This window comes from Macrotis lagotis, chromosome 5 (genome assembly GCF_037893015.1).
Source record: "Macrotis lagotis isolate mMagLag1 chromosome 5, bilby.v1.9.chrom.fasta, whole genome shotgun sequence".
NCBI lineage: Eukaryota > Metazoa > Chordata > Mammalia > Peramelemorphia > Peramelidae > Macrotis > Macrotis lagotis.
This window is the reverse complement of record NC_133662.1, coordinates 76,699,641-76,724,267: the sequence shown is the minus strand read 5'-3', so window position 1 is coordinate 76,724,267 and position 24,627 is coordinate 76,699,641. Positions and strand designations below refer to the sequence as shown.

Below are 24,627 nucleotides of genomic sequence, written 5' to 3'. Positions count from 1 at the left end.
CTTTGAAAGCTTTGACCACAGTGCCTCAGTTCCCAAACTGTTGGGTCCAGTCTTGGTCTTCCTTCTGAGCTTAGGACCTACAAATACAATTCCTTACAAGAATTTGTTGCCTAGATGATCATAATACTTCTAAAATAACCAAAATCTATAACCAAAATCTATTCTTTTCTTTTAAACCTGTTCCCTTTCTATTGATGGTAAAATTAAACTCATCTCCTATGTTGAAATATTGGAACTTTTTAAGAAATGTTCCTTTAACCCTACTTCTAGTATTTTCAAGGATCAAAAATATGAATTTTTACCTTTGTCCCCACTGCCTTCACTTTAGTGGGGGTCTTAGACGATTGTAGTAATCTTAAATTAAGTCTTACTACAATTTTCTTCATTTTCAACATACTTTTCATATGTAGACTAATATGAAAGCTATTGATCCTTTAAATATACATAGCTTGGACTCCTTCAATCAGGCATATACTGAGGCATACATTGAATAACTTTCAAGCAAAACCACAACTCATGAGCCCCCAGCAATATTTCTTTTACTAGATCAACCAGAGTCCATATTAGTTCAAGACAAAAGATATTTCAACAGCATAGCAAAATGAGAGCCAGAAAACATTTCCCCTATTCACAAAGATGTATACTTTTTTTTAGGTTTTTGCAAGGCAAATGGGGTTAAGTGGCTTGCCTAAGGCCACACAGCTAGGTAATTATTAAATGTCTGAGACCGGATTTGAACCCAGGTACTCCTGACTCCAGGGCTGGTGCTTTATCCACTGCGCCACCTAGCCACCCAGATGTATAATTTTCTAAGGAGTCCTATATCACAAGTGAGAGATAATTTTTGTTTTTTGTCCTGTATTCTCAAAGAGAACCAATAACAACAGAAAGGTTATGTCTTGACTTGCAAATGACTTGTATTTAAGGGAGACAAGGCTGTACAAAGTCACTAGCCTTACTCTTTCCTTCAGAGCTATATGGGTTCAGTGGCAAGACACAGATGAAGATGACTAGAGATGGCCCCAGATGCAGTGGAAACCTTGGCCTTTTTGAGTTAAAATCTTTCCTAGGTCTCAGTTCATTTGAGGCAATGTCCATTCTATGATTAAGGTTAGGAAAAAATGAGGCAAAAAATAACTTCTTTTACTTGGTTGAAAGAAAAATCAAATCTGGGAGGGGAGAATACTTAAAATTTCTAACCAAAACAGAAACAATTGATATTTATACTCCCTCTGAATCACCAAAACCCAAACTATGATGAGGTGGGAATGGGATCTATTATTGGCTAATCAGGGAGAGCCAGAGTGATATGGGGAATATACAAATCAGGAAATATACCTAACCAGGACAATTCATGGTTTTAGAATTGCATCTGATTTGGAACTATTCTGTCTCTCATTCCATCACTAGTAGCACTTCCACAGAATTGCTGTTGTAATCTGTTGGTCTAGTACTATTACTGAACTACAAACTGATTGTTAACTGCTAGGCTGGTCTCTCCACTGTGCCACTTTCTCCTGGATCTCCCTGACTCTGCTACCTGCCCTACCTCTATGGGACTTCTGCTCCCTTCTGCTGGTATTCCTATGAATTAGAAGTGTTCTGTGCATCTAAGAGAGAAGCAACTTCTGTTCTACATGCCTGACACTAATAACAACAAAAATATCTGCTCTTCCAATACCTAGATCTCCTCATGTTACTCTTCTCTATAATCTTCCCTGGTTTCCTACTGGCGATAAGACAAAGTTAAAGCTCTTTGCCTAGCATTCATTAAAGGTTTTATATTATCTATCACCAATCTACTTTTTCAGTCCTATCTTATATTATTGAACTCATGCATGCTTCTCTCCAGTTGAACTACTTTTTCGACCCAAATGTACTTCATACTGTTTCTGTGCCTCTAGTTACATTATTCCCTTTGTTCTCCACTTCTTGTTAAATTCTTATCTAATCTTTAAAGTACAATTCAAAGCTGTACTCTCCAATACATCTTCCTTTCTCACATTGTCTGTATTGATTTACACCCAAGGGCAGTTCATAACACTTTGTATCTGTAACGAATTTTAAAAAATTATTGATTCATTTTATTTGGATAATAACAAACACTTCCTAACAACCACCCTAAAAGTATTCCCCACCCCAATAACATTTCCTGAAAATAATTTCTCAACCATTCACAGAAAAGAAAGCTGTTTTCTTTTAATTTGAAAGTGTGGCACCAACCAAGACTCTTAAATCTCACCAGAGTTTTGCTAGCTCTAGATCTTGACTTAACATTTTTTTGGTCATTGCATTTAGAGATTTCCTGATTCTCTTTTCTCCCGCATCAGTTTCTCTGACTTTTTTGTTTCTTTGAATCCTTCACATACATCATTCCATATAGTATAGTAATGTTTCATCAAATTGATATACCACAACTTCAAGGAAATTAGCATTTTTTATTATTTTTGCAAGGCAATAGGGTTAAGTGCCCAAGATTACACAGCTAGGTAATTATTGGATGTCTGTGGTTGGATTTGAACTCAGGTCCTCCTGACTCCAGGATGGGCACTCTATCCACTGCACCACCAAATTTCCCTTGCATTTAGTATATATTTTAAAAGAATATTTAATTTTAATAATATTCTGAGTTCCAAGATTTACTATATTTTAATCCATACTTTAGTTCTCTATGAATGTTGCCTTCACTGCTATTAGACAGTTAAATTCTATTAGGACAATAGCTATGTTTAATAGAGCATTTATATTTCCTTCTTCTGCCTTCCTTCAGTGCTCTCTTCCTCCCCCCCAAAAGCACAATTTTTTATGATTTCACATGTAAAGGCTCAAAGGGATGCAGAGAGATACAATTTCCAAACCTGACTGTGGCCACACAGATTTCTTGTTCCACTTTGCTTCAATAATAGTGAAAGGCTGAGAGACCAGGTGGAATTCAAATAGATTTCTCAGAAAGTTGTACAGTCACACTGGATAACAAAAGTGTTTTTTGAAAACAGACCCCAGAATTCTAGATCCAATTTTATTTTTGCTCTATCTAGGAGTAACTCTGTTACCAATGTGATTTTTGCTGTCTATGCTTGATTCTTAAGACCTCTTGGAGTCTGGGGATTGACTTCTAAGACTGGGTCCTTGTTCCTATTAGCCCATTTCTCTATGTCTGGGTCCTTAGTTTGTACCATCTCCCCAGATTCATTTTGGGTTCCTGCTGCCTCCTTTTTAGATTTCTTTAGCTTGATCTAGCCATTCTACTAGCATATATATTACTTTCCATCTTCTCCTTGGTTGAACTGATTTCCCAAGTCCTCAGACAAGTCTGGATATTTAGAATAACCATAGTTTGATCGCCATCAGATCCTCCCTGCCTTGATATTTCAGGCTTACTGGGATCTGTTTCTCTTCCTTACATTGGTGACAAGAATTAGTTAACATTGTAATCAATGTGTGCTTGAGATCAAGTCCTAGGTACAATTACAGGATAGAATGATGAGGTTGGAAAACATATTGTTATAAAAGAAGGAAATCATGAAAAGCCATCTAAATTCTTGGATTTATAAAAAATACCACATTGGCCCTCAAAGGACTACATTCTTTATCCCTCTGACTCCAAAGTTCAGTTGTCTAAAACTGCGAGTAGCCTTCAATCATGCTCTTAGAGAACAGTAATAAAAATAAAAGTTATGAATAGAAAAGTAGTAATAAAAATCTATAAACTTTGAAAAAATTGAAAGAAATATTTTTGAAAAAATCTTTTCAAAGTAGATATATTTAATGTTTCTTTTGTATTTTGTATTTCTATTGTATTTTTCAGCTGCATGTTTTCTCTATAAACATGTTTATTTTTATTGATTTTTTTGTTTTTTAATCTTTATTTCCAAGATATTGAACTCTCTTTCCTTTTCTGGACAGTCAATCCCTTAATAAAGAGTAGGGAGAGAGAAAGAAAGAGGGGGGGGAACGGTTTCTCAGAAACAATATATTTCCTTAATCTGACAATATATGTGATTTTTCATATCCATAGTCCTCTACTTCTTCAAATAAGGGAAAGAAGTACATTTTCTTAACTTTTCTTGGGGATCAGCCTAGTAATTATAATGACACAGCATTCAAACTTCCCCCAAACATACACACAAACTCACATACATACACACATACACAACCATACATACTTATATATGTATATGTATGTGTGTATGTATATATATATATATATATATATATGTATAATTGAACAGGTTTAGCCCATATATCTTCCCAGACTGCCATAAGATATTCTATGCATTGATCAACATGGTATTCTTATTTTTTCCCTTTATTGTATCAACATTTATTAAGTACCTACTATGGATGTGGTGCTAGCAATACAAAGAAAGACAAAAACAATCCCCGCTCTCAAGACACTTTTCAAATTGTTCCTACTTCAACACTCTCAAAGACATACTAGCTCTGATTAAATAAATTTTTTCAGATCATTTTAGCAGACCAAAGATCAGTCTAAGCACTATACATAAAGACAGCATAGGACAGTGGCAATGGCATGAGCGCTTGAATCACAGGATGTGTGTTCATTCACTGCTTGTGGTGCTTACTATCTGTGTGACAATGGGAAGTTAAGTTGGAATTCTGAGGCATCAATGTTCTGATCAGTATACTAAGAGAGGTATGAAGAAGATAATCTTCCAGTCATAGAACTATGATCACACGAGTCAGGAAGACCAGGGATCAGATCTCACTTCAAAAATATTTTTGCTGCATGAACCTGGGCAAGTGATTTAATTTCCCTTTGCCTTACTTTCTTAAGTTGTGAAGTAGGGATTATGCCTTTGGAATTTACCCCACATGGTTGTTGAGAGGAATAAATGTAATAATACAGATACACATATATAACTAATAAAAGATCTAATATAATCATGTTATTATCTTATTGTGGGTTATTAAATTATACATGTCTATTTGGGATTGATTCCTTTTTCTGAATGTACATTTCATATATTTATATGCAAAAGAAGAATAGATTAAAGTAAACAATTATCTGACAAAAAAGAATGACATTTGCAAAATGACTGTTGGCTTTTCAAAATAAGTGGTGAATTTCAATTGTTTTGTTTTTGTTTTTTTGGACACAGGCCAAGTCAAGTTTTGACTTCAGCATCTATGTAATTTCATTCTTTCCCCTCCATCCCTGCAGTATAATCTTTGGTCTATTGCTTCAGATCCATAAACAAACTTCTTTTACCTGTTTTTATTAAACCAATCTCCCTGTTTTCCACTTATCTTTTTAGTCAATTATAAAGCATTCCTGACAAATCACACCTGTCATCAAAAGAAAGTCTGTTTACTAGCAATGTGCCTTTGTGTTTTGCCAGGTCCTTAGTCTAGTTATGAGGTCATACTCTAAACCTTTCCAACATGGTAGAACCAGTCAGAATGTGCATTTCATTGGCATAGTTTTCATGTTATCAAAGTCTATGAAATTTGCTATGTTTTAGTGGCCAGGAAATGATTTAATACGGATGTGTAAGTTATCCTCAAGTCCATCCATAGAGAAACCGTTGACTTATCAGAGTTAAGATCAGAATTTATTATAAACAAAAAGAAAAATTGTAATGAATAGAAGACATGGCATACAATTAGGAAGACATTACCTTAAATCATTTAATCAAACTACTGAAAAAGTTTAAATGGAAAATGGACAACAGAGATGACAAAGACACTGATTTAATAATTGAATTCTGAAGCTATACCAGAGTAAATTAATTGCTCCAACAGGGAGGCAAAAAGAACTCTTTAGAATGCTTTAGTATGCACTTAACTTTCTTACAAAGTCCATCAATAGAGCTTCCACAGGCAGCCCAAGGTTAGCAGAGAAACTATCTGTAAAATCTTACAAAGAAGGATGATGGACATTTATGAGCAAAACTGTCTCATAAAGCATTGAAGATAAAATCAACCTGAAGAAAGCTTGGCAAGATAGTCACCTGAAGAAAGTCATCTCAAGAAAATCTGGGGATGAACATGGAAGTAGGAGTACAGAATAAAACTGGAAATGATTTTTAAAAACTATGACAACAGACTATTTTTTCACCTCTGGAAAAGTGTAAACACCACACTTGGACCCTAATGCCTCAGTCCCTGAAGTGCTTAAAAAGGAAATAGAGATGGTACTAAAGAGAGCAAAGAAAAGGAAAATCAGCTGGATTACATCAACTATATAAAGAAGATATTGTGCTAGAGGAAATACAGTTGTGTGTGTGTGTTGAGGGACCAATTTATATGGTATATAAAGCATAGGAAGAAACCAAAGGCATGGCAAAATTCTTGAATCTACTTGATTCTATAAAAAACAATAGTGACTGAGAAAACATCCATAATAACCACACTAAATGCTTATTCTTCTATATCCATAAATATTTTTTTTAAAATTAGGATGATCTATACATAAATTGAGGGTATACTTGATAAAGGAACAAGAAAGCTTCCATTGACAACATTCAATAATAGAACACATCTTCACTATCTCACAGTTGACTAAAAGATTAGAGAATGTAAGATCTTATTGTTTTTTTATTGTAAGTTTATTGAAAAGATATCAAAAATTGATTATACAGAATAATATAGTACCTTCAGGCTCTTTTACAATGAGAGGTCTCTTCTATCCATTTATAAAGATCAATAAGGATTCTTTAGAAGATATATATATATATATATATATATATATATATATATATAATATATTATATATAAAACAACAGAAACAGTGTTGTTCAGTGACCCACTGATAATAAAAATCAGGAGAGGTATTTTAGAAAAATGAAGAGGATACACAGGGTGTACAGGCCAAAGAATGATACCCTGTAAATCATGTGGTACTCCAGCTCCTTTTTGAGGATATATTTTATGGAATTTTAACATTCCTTAAGATAGTGTGGAGCCTCTCAAAAACAAAACTTTCATGACTTGATGTTTAGCTTATCTCTGAAAGATAAGAGATAAAAATGGTAGAATGTCTATTGTCCATGTTTAAACATGTATCTGAAAGAATACCTATTGGATCTTTTCAAATAACATGTATATCTGAGACAAATAATATATAGGAACAGTGATCTGGCACTACTAGTGAATAGGAAGAGAAATACAGTTTGTATTGTTTTAATGAAATTGAAAATCATCCAGACTTCCCATAACAGTAAAGATCCATCTTTTCAATATAAACATTTTATTGTTATGTTATGTTTGTAAGAACTGGTATTGGGGCAGCTAGGTGGCACAGTGGAGAAAGCATCGGCCCTGGAGTCAGGAGTACCTGGGTTCAAATCCAGTCTCATACACTTAATAATTACCTAGCTGTGTGGCCTTGGGCAAGCCACTTAACCCCATTTGCCTTGCAAAAACCTTATAAAAAAAACTGGTATTACTCCACGAAGCTAATGATGAGAATCACACAAGGGACAATGGAAAAATTCATGGTGGGTATGAACATGTTGCATCATAGAACCAACATGGATCTCCAAAAATAGCAAGAGTAAAAGATTTCATCAAGGAATTGAATGAGAGGGAGAGAGGGAGAGAGAGAGCACTGGTATATCTTTAGTGGATGAGCAGGAATGTTAAGGTTGGGACCTACATCATTAGAGGGAACTCCTAAATTGATGAAATCATGGATCCTTTTGAGAATTTGTATATCCCCTAAGTTTGTTGAGGTCAAGGTTCATGTCTCATTCTTATTTTGGCTTACCTCAGATTACCTAATATGTTGCCTTATAAATATTCAATAAAAATTTGTTGAATGGAGAATGCATAAACAAAGTTCCGATTCCTGTCTCTAAGGAGTATAGGCTGTAATTTAGAAGACTAGACTATAAAAACAAATCAAATAGAAAAAAAATACAAATTCACATATGACTAATTTGATTAAGTAAAGATTTACTTAAATAGTATGTGCAAAGCACTACTCTAGTTTCCAGACTGTGTGGGTTAGACAAGGCAACAGGAATTTACAAAGGAAGGGTCTATGAGGACTATAATATTTGAGAAAAAGAACTTCATTTAAGATGTAGCATTTGAGTCAATCCTTGTAGGATGAGGAAGTTTCAGAAAAATGAAGGGGTGAGGAAAGTATGAAATTAAGAGACCATAATTGGGGAGAAAAACAGAAATAGATATGAGTTTAGCATAACTTTGGGAAAATAAAGAGACTTGTCTAACGTTGGAGCGAGGGTTTTATGTTAAGAAATAGTTTAATCTCAAAAGTAAACTTTTTGGGGGGGTGGCTAGGTGGTGCAGTGGACAGAGCATCGGCCCTGGAGTCAGGAGTACCTGAGTTCAAATCCGGCCTCAGACATTTAATAATTACCTAGCTATGTGGCCTAGGGCAAGCTACTTAACCCCATTTGCCGTACAAAAATCCTAAAGAAAAAAGAAAACTTTTTTAATGTTTAGAAATATTTTATTTATTTTGAGTTTTATAATTTTCTTCTAATCTTGCTTCCCTCCCCCACCCCCACAGAAGGCAATATGTTAGTTTTTACATTATTTCCATGATATACATTGATCTACGTTGAATGTGATGAGAGAGAAATCATATCCTTAAGGAAGAAAAATAAAGTATAAGAAATAGCAAAATTACACAATAAGATAACAGGTTTGTTTTCCTAAATTAAAGGTCTTTGGTCTTTTGTTCAAACTCCACAATTCTTTCTCTGGATACAGATGGTATTATCCATCACAGATAGCCCAAAATTTTCCCAGATTGTTGCACTGATGGAATGAGCAAGTCCATCAAGGTTGATCATCACCCTCATGTTACTGTTAGGGTGTACAGTGCTTTTCTGATTCTGCTCATCTTGTTCAGCATCAGTTCATGCAAATCCTTCCAGGCTTCCCTGAATTCCCATCCCTCCTGGTTTCTAATAGAACAATAGTGTTCCATCACATACATATACCACGGTCTGTTCAGCCATTCCCCAACTGATGGACATTCACTCAATTTCCAATTCTTTGCCACCACTAACAGACCTGCAATGAATATTTTTGTACATGTGATGTTTTTACCCTTTTTCCTGATCTCTTCAGGGAATAGATCCAGTAGTGGTATTGCTGGATCAAAGGTTATGCACATTTTTATTACCCTTTGAGTGTAATTCTAAATTGCTCTCCAGAAATGTTGGATGAGTTCACAGTTCCACCAACAATGTATCAGTGTCCCAGATTTCCTGTATCCCTTCCAATATTGATCATTGTCCTTTCTTTTCATATTGGCAAGTCTGAGAGATGTGAGGTGGTACCTCAGAGATGCTTTAATTTGCATTTCTCTAATAAGTAATGATCTAGAGCAAGTTTTCATATGACTATGGATCACTTTTATTTCCTCATATGTAAATTGTCTTTGCATATCCTTTGACTATTTGTCAATTGGGGAATGTCTTTTTTTTCCAAAAGTAAACTTTTAAAATCTCTTTTCTTTTTGCATTACAGTCATTTCTGTATATTCTCATCCTCATTTGGTTAGTTTTTTTTGAAACTATATATATATATATATATATATATATATATATATATATATATATAAAATCAGCTCATACAACAGGTTGGCAACTTCAGTCTTCGGAAAGTTTCGAACAGTTTAATTTTTTTTGTTTTTTACATGGCAACAGGGTTAAGTGACTTGCCCAAGGTCACATAACTAAGTAAGTATTAAATGTCTGAGAATGGATTCAAACTCATGTCTTGCTCTGGACTCCAGGGTTGGTGCTCTATCCACTGCACTATCTAGCCAGTAAATTTATTTTTTAAAATAAATTTTATAAGTATCTTAGTTTTTATGTCACCTACATTTCTCAATGTATCCCTTTCCATCACCTTTCCAAAAAGAAATACTTTATAACCAGGAGCAATTAAGAAAAAAAAGTTAAAAAAAAACTAAACCTATCCAAAAAGTCTTGACTTTGTATAAAATATTCCATACCTATAGTTTCTCATCTCTGCAATAAAGTCAGGGAAAGTGTTTTATATTTCTTCTTTCAGTCCAAGATTATCATTACTTTAATCATTATATTTTGTTGTTGTTCTTTCATTTATATTGAAATTTTTGAGGAGGACAAGGAAATGAGATATGACTGACTTAGATTAAGGCTTTTATGTTGAGAAATGGTAGATTAGGTATATTGTTTTCTGGGTTCTGCTTACTTCACTTTTTGGATTGACTTCCACAGAAGACTGTATATATACATATATATATATATATATATATATATATATATATATGTATATATACACATACACAAATAGATTAGATAGATGTTGATGTAAATGGAGATGCAGTAGATATCAAATATATATATATATATATGTATATATATCGGTGTGTATGTATTTCCCTGTTTTACTATATTCATTATTTCTTATAGCACAATATTATTCCATTCCATTTATATATTACAATGGGTATAGACATTTTCCAATTGAAAGGCACATACTTTGGTTCTAGTTTTTTTGTTTCTGCAAATAGTACTGATGGAAATATTTGATGTCTAGAGCATTTCTTTTTTTCTCTTAACCTTCTTGGGTTGTGTGGAATCTTGGTGACAAAAAGGATTTAGACATTTTAGTTGCTTTCTGAGAATAATTCTAAATTGCTTTCCAGAACAGTTGAACCAATTCACAGCTCCACTCTTGGTGAACTAGTATTCATACATTTCTACAATACCTCCAGCATTGATTATTTATCTGTTTTATCATCTTTGTCAATTTATTATGTGTGCAGTATAACATCAGAGACAATTTTACTTAAATTTCCTTAATAGTTATTTTAGCAATTATTGCTCCACTGTGTACTCTTCTTATTTACTCTGCCTATTTTTTCCATCTCTCCCCACCTCCCTCCCCTCACTACTTTTTTTTGCATGGGGGAGGGAATGGTTATCTTGTGATTATATGCACCACTAAAGAGGACTTTCTTTACAGACTGGCAAATTTCAATAATTTGAGTATTATTTTATTTTATTATTTCAATTACTTACAAAGATGGTTTTCAACATTCATCTTTCTGTAAGCTTTTCCACATTTTTATCTTCCTTCCCTTCCTGTCCCTATGATTTGTTATAAATGTACGATCATTTATTTCTCTAATATGTAATCATATAGAGCTAATAACTTGGGGGACATTGAGAGTTAATTGACATAATACAATCAGCATATGTGAAAACAAGGTTTGAACCCAGGTCTTCTTGACTCCAAGAACAGCCCTACCCACTTATACTTCCTTCCTCTTCGAGACTCATAATGAATATGGATACACAAATATGCATCTAATAAACTATTTTTATTGCATAGCAACTAAACAATATTTATTTTACTGGAGGAAAGAAAATAATCCTTTAAAAATAGTCACCAAATCTCTCTTTCCAACAAATTCATTTTAAAGCATTCCCAAATCATACCTTTTGTGTCTATATAAAAGTTGGAATAATGCTAAACTCTTCAAAGTCCTTTGGGGACCCAAAAGGATTGTTTAGAAGGACCCTCAAAATTTCACAACCAAAGGAAGTAGATGTGAAAAATTCAGTTTGTACACGGTATTTTGTTACATACCATGTGAGGGAAATCATATGATAATTTCCTTTTTTCTGATATTTATTATTTAACTTCCTATTCTACCACTTCGGGAAAATTGTGTATTATTCCCAAACTATTGACTGTACTCTGAATACACATTTACTTTAGACACTGAATCGTTCTGAGGATCAAATGAGATATTATTTTTAAACTGCCTAGAGTAGTCTCAGGCAAATAGTAGACACTTAAAAAAATGCTTCTTTACTTCATCTTCCTTCTTTAGTGAATGACCAGTCACTAGTGTTAATGGCAGAATAATTGCCTTGGGTTACCCACTCCTTGTTTTATTCCCAGTGTAGTAATCTGACTTTGATAGTATGAGTCAATAGCTATAAAATACTGTTTCCTTTATATGCATTTTTCCATTATTCTCAGGGGGCATATCAGCCTGTATGTGTGGGAACCACTCATACACACACATGCATTCACATTTGGATGGAGTTTTATAAATTGTTCTTTTAACTAATGCACAGAACAACTGTATGAAGAATAACAATGTAATCTTTTCCTTACCAATTTAAACGGAAAGCCTTAGAAATCTAAAAAAGTAAACTTTCAAAAAGGCAGATTTGGAATCACACTTTAAAGTCTCCAAGTCTGAAGATTATGATTGAATTCAGGAAGCCTTATCTTCCTAAAAGTGAGACACTTCCTGAAGGAAATGTGCTGGTAACAAGGAGTCTAATAATATTTGAGCCTAAGTGTCTTTCTGAATCTTTTTTCCACTCTGTACTTGACAAATACTACTTTTCCAGTGATGAGGCCACACATATGGCCATTGAATAGTAGCCTCTTTAGTTCTATCATCACTGGGTTTCTCTGGAGGAGCTAGAGAAAAAAGTTGACATTTCTGAAGGGTAATTAATGTTGAGATCTAGTCTCTATTTCAATCACCTGACTATCAATCAACATTTGCAAGGCTGGAGTTCAATTAATTGATGACACCCTAGAGGCATCCAAAGCAGTTAACAAGTCGCTAAGACTTGGTGAGAAAATAAGCAGTAAGTGCAAATCTCTCATAAATTTACATTGCTGGGTTCCATCTCTCAATTTATCCTCCTTTGACCATACCCAAGTGTTACTAATACTCTGCAAGAGAGAAGTATGGAATCCCAAACTCAAAATGGCATGATGTTTCAAAATGAAGCAAAACAAAGTATTAATTTTCCACTGCTACAATCCTCTAAATCCCTAAATGTATTTCATTTTAAGGAAGAATTTAATCTCAGATATCCCTCTAAAAAGTATACTTCAATTATTTTTCAAAAGATCAACAACTGTGTTTATGCACTTATATCTGGAGAGTAATTTATTGAGATGTTGACAAAACAAGGCATTTGTGATTGGCTGTATGTGATAAGACTAAGGGTTAAAGGGTAGAAAGACTATACCAAAATGTTGATGCTAGAATAAGAAAATATATTTCATTGTTTGAGAGACCCAGGAAACTCATGTGCTATTTTGAACCTTTGACCCAAAAACTCTATATCATTACATGTAGAGCAAGTTTCTTTGGTAACTAGTGGAGAGATTGTCAAAGCTAATGGTTTCTAACATTGAGATCACATATCTGTCATCTCTGTCAATGAAAAAAATTGAAAAAGGATACTTGAAAAAAAGGAACCTTAAAATCTAGTACATTTCTCTTGTTTTTCAGTGAGAAAATGGAGGCCCAAAAAAGAAAAAAAAATTCTTTCCAGGTTTAATCAGGAAGGAAATAGCAGTGTAGGCTTTGAAGTCAGATCCTCTGATTCCAATTCCAGAGATTTCTCTATTACAACATCTTGAGATAAGGATGCCTTTTTCCCCCTAGAAGTACTAACCTGTATCTTCGGGGGGGGGGGGGGGAGTGGTACCATCAACCATATATGCTATAAAAACATAATAGATACCCAAACTATTTTCTTTTTTTTTTAAAAAAACATCATTCAACTTATTTATTCTTAATATATCTGACCTGTTTCTCATAAACAATGAGGTATCTTTGGAAAAAAAGAAGAAAAAAAGAAAGAGACAAAAAACAAAACAGTTCAGCCAAACTCAAAAGCATATTCAGTATTGTATACTCATCTCTTAAAAGAAGGGTTGATTTTGTTATCTTGGGCCAAGCATGGTCATTATAATTATACAGTTCCATTTTTTAAAAAAATTCAGTTTACATTAATGTAAACATTATTTTCATGGTTCCATTTGCTTTAGTTTGAACCAGTTCTTATTTTTTCCTATGCTTCTCTGAATTCTTCATATTCATTGTTTCCAATTCTGCAAAAATTAAATACTTTAACCACAAGAAGAAAAATGAAATCATTGAAAAAATTCCTGATGTTTGGAAGGATTGAAGACAAAAGGAAAAGGGAATGACAGAGGATGAGATGGAGATATAATGTCATGGAAACAATGAACATGAAATTGGATAGACTTGAAGAGATAGTTGAAGATGGAAGACCCTGGAATATTATGAACCAGGAGATCAGAAAGAGTCAGTCTTGATTAACAACAAGTTTTGTAATAATAATGAATGGAAAAATAGCCCTATCTCTGCACACCAAAGAGAAAAAAATAGAAGTTTTCTTGTAACCCGAGTCATTCTCTAGAGGTAAAAAGCATATGTACTCTAAATTAAAAAGTATCTCCTTTAAATTAAATATTCATATAAACCTATCTCAGAAAAAGAAATGGACTAGGAAGAAAAAATCTCCAGGGACAGATGGATACTCAAGTGAATTCTACCAAACATTCAAGCAGCAATTATTCTGTTCTTATTCTATATAAACTATGTTAAAAATAGGTGAAGAAGGGATTGTGGCAAATTCCTTCTATGACACCAATATGGTCAAAACAAGGAAAGAAAATTGTAGATCAATTTCCCTAATGAATATGGATGCAAAAATTTTAAATAAAATATCAGCAAAGTTATTACAGCAAATCATCACTAGGATAATACCAATAATCAAGCAAGATTTATACCAGGAATACAGGATTGATTCAATATTAGGAAAACTATCAGTATATTGTCCATATCAATAACAAACCCAACAGAAATCATATTATTTCAATAGATGCTAAAAAAATCTATTGACAAAATACAACACCCATCCCTATTATTCCTATGCATTAGAGAGCATAGGAATAATTGGAGTGTTCCTTACAAAGATAAACAGTATCTATCCAAATCTATCAATCGGCATTATATGTAATGGGGGATAACTAGAAGCATTCCCTAATAGATCAGAGTAAAACAAGGATGCCCATTAACAGCACTATATTTCACTATTTTATTAGAAATGTTAGATTTAGCAATGGGAAGAAAAAGAAATTGAAGGAATGAGAATAAGTAATGAAGAAACAATGCTTTCACTCTTTGTAATGGATATGATGGTATACTTAGAGAATTCTAGAAAATCATTTTAAAAAAACTACTTGAAACAGCAATTTTAACAAAGTCAGAGGATATAAAAATGAACCCACATAGATCATCAGCATTTCTATATATTGCTAACAAGACACAGTAGCAAGTGATAGAGAAATTATTTTAAAGTAATTGTAGAATACCTGCCAAGACAAATTCAAAAACTATATAAAAACAACTCTAAAACACTTTTCATGTAAATAAAATCCGATCCAAACAATTGGACAAATACCAATTGCTCATGAGTGGACTGAACTACACAATAAAAATGACAATTCAACCTAAATTAAATTACTTATTCAGTGCCATACCAAACTTTCAAAAATTACTTTATGGAGCTAGAAAAAATGACAACTAAATTCATATGAAGGAACAAAAGAATATCAAAGGAATTAATGAAAAAATTGCAAAGGAAGATACAATATATTATAAAGCATCAAAACTGTTAGTGCTATCTAAGAAATAGTGGTGAATAAGTAGAATAGTTTGACTGCAAAAGAAATAGTAGTAAATGACTATAATATTCTGCTGTTTGATTAAACCCCAAAATTCCAACTTCTAGATTAAGAATTCACTTTTTGATTAAAAAATTTATTGGGAAAACCGGAAGATAGTATGGCAGGAACTAGGCATAAACCAACATTTCACATCATATACCAAGATAAAATCAAACTGGATAGAAATTTATACATAAAAGGTGATTATCATCAGTCAATTAGGAGAAAAAGAAATAGTTTATCTGACAGATATGGGGAAAGGGGAGTAATTTATGACCAAAGAGATAGAGAACTTTATAAAATGCAAAATAGATATTATGATTGCATTTAAATTGAAAACTTTTTTGCACAAATAAAACTGATGAAACCAAGATTAAAAGTTGGGAAACAATTTTTACCACTAATGTTTCTGACAAAGAATTCATTTCTAAAATATAGAGAGAACTGAGTCAAATTTACAGGTCATTCATCAATTGTTAAATGTCAAAGGATAAGAACAGAAAATCTCAGATGAAGAAATTTAAGCTATCTATATTCATATGAAAAAAATGCTCTAAATCATTATTAAGTAATGAAATACAAAATAAAACAACTCTGAGTTATCATTCATACCTATAAGACTGACCAATATGGCTAAAAAAGAAAAATGTTCTATGTTGGAGGGGATGTGGGAAAACTGCAGCACTAATGCATTGGTGGTAGAGTTGTGAACTGACCTAACCTTTCTGGAGAATAATTTGGAATTATGGCCAAAGAGCAATAAAAGAGTAAAACTGTGCATACTCTTTGATTTAGCAATACTTCTACTTGTGATGAAAAATACCATCCATATCCAGAGAAGGTATTGTGGAGTTTAAATGCAGAAAAAAGTTTACTGTCTTCAATTTTTAAAAGTTGTCTTAGGTATCATGTTTTTTTTTCTCTAATGGTTTTTTCCATTTTTATTTGATTCTTCTTACCCAGCATGATTAACATGGATCTATGTTTAGTAGGGTTATATATGTAGAGCCTATATTAGATTGTTTTCTATCCGGGGGCGAATGAAGGGAAAGAAGGGAGGGAGAAACAGTAAAACTCAAAATTTGCAAAAAAAATGGAAGTCTACTGCCAAGACAAACTCAAAAGGTATATGAAAATAACTATAAAACACTTTACATACACATAAAATCAGCTCTAAATTAATTGGACCAATGTTGATTGCCATACTGTTGTGTGTAGTTGGAAAAATATATAAAATTATTTCCTACCATAAAAAAGGACTATACCTCTTCTATTACCAACAATGAGTTTATTAATATACATTTCTATCTATATTCTGTCAGGTATTAGATTCTGTGCACCTTGAGGACAGAATCTTGATCTGAATTTTTCTCTCTGAACAAAAGTGTTCATTATTATAAGTCTCAACCACCTGTCTGTCCTGGACCTATGGTATCCAGTCTAAACTTTTATTACAAATACTTGGTACCTGATGTCTGTCTTGCTGGGTAGTCCATTCATTGTCAAAACAGATCTTGCTTAAAAGGTAACAATGAAAAGGAAATCATGTTGTACCTGAAATCAAAAGATGCATGTTGGAATCCTGCATCTGGTTAAGCATTCATGGATAATTCTCTTAACTCCAATAAGCCTCAATTTCCTCCGTGTAAAATGTGATGAACAATATGTAAAAGTACTGTCACTGAGGATTGTTGTGATTCTTGAATGAGATAATGAACTCAAAGGACTTTGCAAACTATAGAGCACTATAAAAGTGTCAGCTGCTGTTATTACAACTCCTTTGGATTTTCATTTTGGATATAAACTCCTAAAGGCAGTCACAAAATTCAATCCATTATCAGTTAAGGAAGCTCACTATCATATAAACTAAACTAATTTCTCTAATCCCCAGTAAAACAAATCTAAGTTCCAGGAAGCATAGACAACATTTCCCCAGACTACACTGGGGAACCCCTGTGATATCTCTACGACTCATAAAAATAGCACAGAGCTTATGGGGAATGTTTTTCATTTGTTTCTCTCTAGCACAACTCATTTGAGATGAGATGCATCTTGAAAGCTAGAATTGAAAATCTGAGATGTCTTTTTCTTATCAAGGTCAAGCTGTTATAATCCTGTCAAGTTGCCCTGAATTAATAAAAGAAATTACCCCTAAGCTCCCCCCATTCTTCACCCCCTATAATATGACAGAGCTTGAAGCTCCAAAGAAGCACCCTGTTCTGTAACATAAGGGCATTATTCTCAATCTTTATCACAATTTACTAACAATTTCTGAGACAGAATGGGAATAGATTAGTTTTATTTTTCATTTTTGGAATATTCATATTCACTTTTGGAATTATGCACTTAAATGTGGGTTTGTGCATTGTGAAATTTCAAATTTAAATAAGATTCTTTTTTATAATTTTTAAAGAAGCATAATACTGTTTATTCATTCATTTTAACTGTTTAAGAACCAGGGACATGTTCAATTTTTCTATTTTCTGTCTTCCTGCTGTAATTTTTGTAAAAAAGATTTTGGCCTAAATGGCATCTAAGATGCTTCCATTTTTATATCTACCATCTTTTAGTGACATGATTACAGTAAAGATCTGAGGGGGATTGAGAGGGGACACTGCACTTTTGAGGAAAAGTGTTTGGAAATAGAATTGAGGAAACCAACCTAGTGAGTCACAGAATGATGTCTCCCTCAATACTACCAATCTTTGCTAATTAAATCCTGGCAACACAAACAACTTTCATCTCCAGGAGAAATAGAGGGAAATATATGGCATGAAGAATAGTGAACTTGAAAAAAAAACGAAGAAATGTGTTTATATTGGGACAGGAGAGTATTCAGAAGACCATTATCATGGAAGTGAGTCTATAATAATAACTTACATTTATGTAGCATTTAAGATTTATAAAGAACTTTGCAAATATTTACTCATTTTATTCCCACAATAGTCTCTATTGTTCTCTCCATTTAACACTTTGGGAAAATGAGACAGAGAAAGGTTGTGACCTCCTCCTGTTCAAATATCTAGTAGATATCTGAAACTAGATTTGAATTCAGGTCTTTCTAATTGCAGATCCTGAACTCTTGCCACTTATAGCAAATAGCTGCCTTCAAATGTACTGCCAAGGAAGAATGAAGAATTTTCTTCCTGACAGAAATTTCAACATCGTATAAACCATATTCTTCCTGAGATGCTTTATATGTAAGTACTGCCCAAAGGCAGGGGCTAAATTAGATTATTTCCTAATCTTCTTTCAAGTCAATAGCGTTAAATTCTTTTACAGTTCCTCTCCATTAAATTTCATAATGAAGATGTTGTCTCTCAGTCATAGTAAAGAAGTGGCCAGCTTGTCTGGGATGACTTATAATGACTTCCAATTCACAGATTTAGCAACACAACTCATGCATAACTTAAGTATGTGTGTATATATGGATGCATATATATTCATATGATATAAATCATTGTTTTATTCTGTTCATGCTTATGATAGGGAAAACAAGATTCCAAAGACATAAAGAAAACCAAATTTGCTATAATTACACTGTTGCCCAAAGTTTTGAATAGGTTTCCTGAAGAGCACCCATTCTTACTCCTCACCGAGGTCTCTCTGGAAGATAAGGTGGGCTGAGTCTATAACAGATATATATCTATGCCACACCTGAGTCAGCTGTTTCATATTAGTTGGCACATCCATTCACCTTTATTACATGGATAACATTAGTTTGTCCCAAAGTGTCTAGATCAACTGTAAATTTCTGGCAGTGGTTGGACTCTGTGTATGTCTCTGATGTTATAGGGTATATGAGGAAACATTACCCACTCCCTTTTGAAATAAATGGGATATGTGTGTTGGGGGAATGGAACATTAACTTTTCAGCTAAATTCAAAATATATATATATATATATATGATATATTGTCAGGGGTTCATCATATGAGACAGTGTGCCTCAGCATTTGTGGGGCCACAAGATTTTATGAGGCAGAAGATTTCATAAGTTTTAAGTGTCCCAGATGTGGAGGTTTGGTCCTGATTCAGAAAGAAATGTCTGGAATCAATCCAAATTCCAAGTTGGGGAAATAGCAGGGATTGTGTTTTTTTGCCTGTGCTCAGAGTTTGTAATGTAAGACTTTTATCGGTCAGAAAGTCCCACATCATTATATATTTAATACTTTGGGGGGGGGGAGAAAAACTGGACAACAGGGAACTAATCCCGCTATAACTCCTAATCTTGCTCTTTAATCAATTTTTTTTGGCCACAAATACCAGTTGATTCACAGCATCCAAAATGAAGTTTGTATGTATAATAATTGGGTTAGATTCCCTGAGATTGTGAAGACAAATGCCATTCATCCCCAAAGCCTAAACTTACCTAATACCAAAATATGGTCAATGCAATTAACAATAATACTTAAATCTTTCTTTCTAGGGTAGAATGCTTCCCAAAATACCCCAGATGCCATTTGTTTTCTTTTTCTGGTATTTGTCTTCCTTTGGATTTCTCTCTGGAAGCTATTTATTTCATAGCAACTCAGTATAGGGATCTACCCTTTTATTTTATCAATAAGTAATCTTGTATTATTTATTAACATAATTTTTGAAAGATTAGATTTATCTTGAATTTTACAATTTCCCCTGATCTTGTTTCCCTCCCCCCACCCCTACAGAAGGCAGTTTCTTAATTTTTACATTATTTCCATGATATGCATTGACTAACAAATAATTTTAAATAGCCAACTCAGTCATACGATGGATAGAACACAGGTCATGAAATCAGAAAGATTTCTCTTTATGAGTTCAAATCGGATTTTAGATATTTCCTAGCTGTGAGACTCTGGGCAAGTCATTTAACCCTGTTTGCCTCAGTTTTTTCATCTGATCAAATAAGCTAGAAAAGGAAATGGTGAACCAGTTCAGTATCTTTGTTGTGATCTCAAATGGGATCATAGAGAATTTGGCACGATTAAGAAAAAAAATTGCATGTGGCATAATAGAAAAAGTACTATATTTGGTGATAAGATTAAATGCTAGTTTTATTTTTTCCCTCACTATGACCTAAGGGAAGTCAATTCATCTCTCTGGATGACAGTTTCCTCACTAAAAGATGAGGAAGACCAAATTAGATCATATTGAAGATCATTTTAGCTTTAAAATTCTGTATTCTGTCTATTCAACCATCCTTAAAATATTGTCAACATCTGGCTGCTTACTTTTCAATTTTTTATTTGTGAAAGACATAATAGTATTCAATCTGGAACCAGGAAAGTTGGCCTCACTGAATCATGTTAAGAGAATTGAAAAGGAAATATTCATTAGTGAATCATTCAGAGTCTCCTTCATTCAGAACTGTCCTTAGAATAGATTGTTCGACCTTTAGATCTGATAGACAGCCAGACTGCAGAAGACTGTATCACACCACAACTGGTCACCAGATACCCCCATATGGATCTGTCAAAAACATCTCAAATTCTACATGTGCAAAACAGAAATCATCATTTTCCCCTTGAAACCCACCCATCTTCCTGACTTCCCTATTTCTAATAAGAATACCACTATCCTTCCAATTACCCAAGTTCCCAACTTTAGAGTCATCTTTGATTTTTAACTCTCCCTCATAATCCATATCCTATTAGTGTCCAAACCTTGTTGATTTTACTTCCACATCTCTCTCTAATAAAGTAAGCACCCTAGGTGTTCATGTGGACTATGTGTGTCCAACCTATGGCAGAGCATTCCAAGCTCATACTGATCTGATTAGTCACAGTAGGACATGCTACAATTTGTCTCAAACATAGTGATGTCATTTTGGTCTTCATCCATAAAGTAAGAAAAGAATCTTATCATACCAAAAATATCTTCTCCATTTACAGAACCATTACCTGAATTCAGTCCCTTATCATTTCTTATCTAGACTATTGAGATGGCTCTCTAATTCATTATCTCTCTCTCCAAACAAATCTCCATGGTTACTGGAAGGATATTCTTTTTTTTTTACCTTAAAGATTTTATTTATTTTGAGTTTTACAATTTTTACCCTAATCTTACTTCTTTCCCCCACCCCCCACAGAAGGCAATTTAACAGTCTTTATATCATTTCCATGCTATACATTGATCCAAATTGAATGTCATGAGAGAGAAATCACATCCTTAAGGAAGAAACATAAAGTAAAGGAGATAGCAAGATCAGACAATAAGATATCAATTTTTTTCCAAATTAAAGGTAATAGTTCTGGGTATTTGTTCAAACTCCACAGTTGTTTCTCTGGATACAGATGGTAGTCTCTATTGCAGATAACCCCAAATTGTCCCTGATTGTTGCACTAATGGAATGAGGGAGTCCATCAACGTTGATCATCACCCCCACGTTGTTGTTAGGGTGTACAATGTTTTTCTGGTTCTGCTCATCTCATTCAGTATCAATTCATGCAAATCCCTCTAGGCTTCCTTGAATTCCCATCCTTCCTGGTTTCTAATAGAACAATAGTGTTCCATGACATACATATACCATAGTTTGCTAAGCCATTCCCCAAACAGGACTGCTATGAATATTTTTGTACAAGTGATGTTTCTACCATTTTTCATCATACTCAGTAGTGGTATTGCTGGATCAGAGGGTATGCACATTTTTGTTGCCCTTTGGACATAGTTCCAAATTGCTCTCCTGAAAGGTTGGATAAGTTCACAGCTCCACCAACAATGTAATAGTGCCCCAGATTTCCCATATTCCTTCCAACATTGATTATTGTTCTTTCTGATCATATTGACCAGTCTGAGAGGTGTGAGGTGGTACCAAAGATACTTTAATTTGAATTTCTCTAATAAGTAATGATTTAGAGCAATTTTTCATATGACAATGTATTGCTTTGATCTTCTCATCTGTATATTGCTTTTGCATATCCTTTGACCATTTGTCAATTGAGGAATGGCTTTTTTTAAAAATTGACTCAGTTCTCTGTATATTTTAGAAATGAGTCCTTTGTCAGAAACAGTTGTAAAGATTGTTTCCCAGTTTAATACATTTCTTTTGATCTTAGTTACAGTGGCTTTGTCTGTGAAAAAGCTTTTTAATGTAATGGAATCAAAATCATTTAGTTTGTTTTTAGTGATGTTCTCCATCTCTTAGTCATAATCTGCTTCCCTTTCCATAGATCTGACAGGTAAACTAGTCCTTGATCTTCTAGTTTGCTTGAACTGATATTCTTTTTTTGTTTGTTTGTTTGGTTGGGTTTTTGCAAGGCAAATGGGGTTGAGTGACTTGCCCTGCGTCACACAGCTAGGTAATTATTAAGTGTCTGAACCCAGGGCCGATGCTTTATCCACTGTGCCACCGAGCCGCCCCAACTGTGCCACCGAGCCGCCCCCTTGATATGATATTCCTAAAATAAAGTTTTGACCATTTCCCTGTCTTATATTAAAATTTTCAATCATTCCCTCTAAAAGAAGGTACAAACATCATTTAAAGTCATACACAATCTGATTTCACCTTATCTTTGTTACTCTATTACTCTATCTCATCCACTCTGCATTTCAGCAAAACCATCTTACCTACTCTGCCCTATTGTTATTCAGTCATTTCAGCCATGTTCAACACTCCACAATCCCATTTGGGTTTTCATGCTAAAGATACTACAGTGATTTGTCATTTCCATCTCCAGCTTATTTTACTGGATGAGGAAACTGAAGTAAACAGGGTTAAATGACTTGCCCAAGGTCACACAATCAGTATCTGAAGATGGATTTGAACTCATTTTCCTGACTTTAGGTTCTGTCTACTGCTCTACCTAATGGTCCCATATTCTGCCTTATATATGATCTCATATATTTATCTCCCAACCTTTGTATAAGTGATCTGTTCTCCATTCATGAAAAGCATGCTTTCCTTACATTCTCTTCTTAAATCCTTTGCTCTCAGAAAGCCTTACCTCAAGTACTATGTTTTACATGATGTCTTTCCTGATCTACCCTCCCTCCTTCCTGAAATTATTTGGCAATTTCTTATTGGCTGTGCCCCACCAGAAATTACTTTGTATATTTTATATATATATATATATATATATATATATATATATATATATATATATATATATATATAAATATATGTATATATCTGCATACACACAGACACACATACAAACATATATAATATATATTGGAGAGAGAGAGAGAGAGAGAGAGAGAGAGAGAGAGAGAGAGGGAGAGAGATTGTTTCTCCCTAGTAGAATATATGCTCTGTGAGGGCAAGGGCTTTCATTTTTGTCCCTATAATAACCACGGGGCCTGGCATATAATGGGTAGTTAATAACTACCTTTATTGAGTTGACTTTCATAAAATAGGAACATGTTCTCCTAAATAGTCCCATTTACTCCAACAATTGATCTCATACAGCATATATTTCAGATCTCCCACCATCCCAGTCACCCTCCTCCAGTTTGTTTCATCAGAAATACTGAGAATATCCTTTCAATGGCTATCCAACTTCTCCTTGAGAATTTTAGGCTATGAATTCAACCCATAATTTCTCAAAGTTCTTTGAAATCTGTCCATCTGTTTCCAGAGTATTTGTTAGACTATGCACAATTTTCTCTTTCTCATTTATTTTAAATTCTATGATGATATGGTTACTTCTTACCAAGTTCTATTTATTTCTAATTTGGCAACAAGTTTTTACACTTCAGTAATTGTAACTTCCCTCATTGTTAAAAATGTAACAACTCAAGTCAACAATATTCATTTTAATTATTATTTGAAAAATGAAATCATCATGAAGATAAGTTAGAACTTCTCAAATCCTTCACATTTAACAGAGTTCTGGTATGTGCACATTTTCCTTCACACCATGTCATGACTGCACATCAGGTTTTTGATCTTATTCCTAAAATCATCATCTATTTACTAATTTTGGTCATCTATTCTGTAAGATACTCCTAACATGTTATTACTTCTTTTTCTCCTCCAATCTATCCTCATTCAAATGTATAAAATCATGCTTCAGATACATATATGCATGCATACACAGTTTTCTCTCTCCTCTCCCTCTCCCCTTTCAGTTTACAAGGTTTTTATTCGATTTTTATTCAATTTGGTACACATATTTGCTAGCACTCATACATGCA

The 24,627-nt window shown here is 33.7% G+C and overlaps 1 long non-coding RNA gene across 4 annotated transcripts in view; it reads right to left on the bottom strand.

Moving 5' to 3' along the window:
* The window catches only part of LOC141489768 (uncharacterized), an 81,482-nt gene that overhangs the window by 34,072 nt on the left and 22,783 nt on the right, over nt 1-24,627 (bottom strand). The window contains exon 2 of one of the 4 annotated variants that reach the window (XR_012468979.1): nt 16,985-17,070. The exons of the other annotated variants lie outside the window; for them this stretch is intronic. This is a non-coding gene — a long non-coding RNA (uncharacterized LOC141489768). The remainder of the gene's footprint in view (nt 1-16,984; nt 17,071-24,627) is intronic. 4 annotated transcript variants of the gene reach the window in all.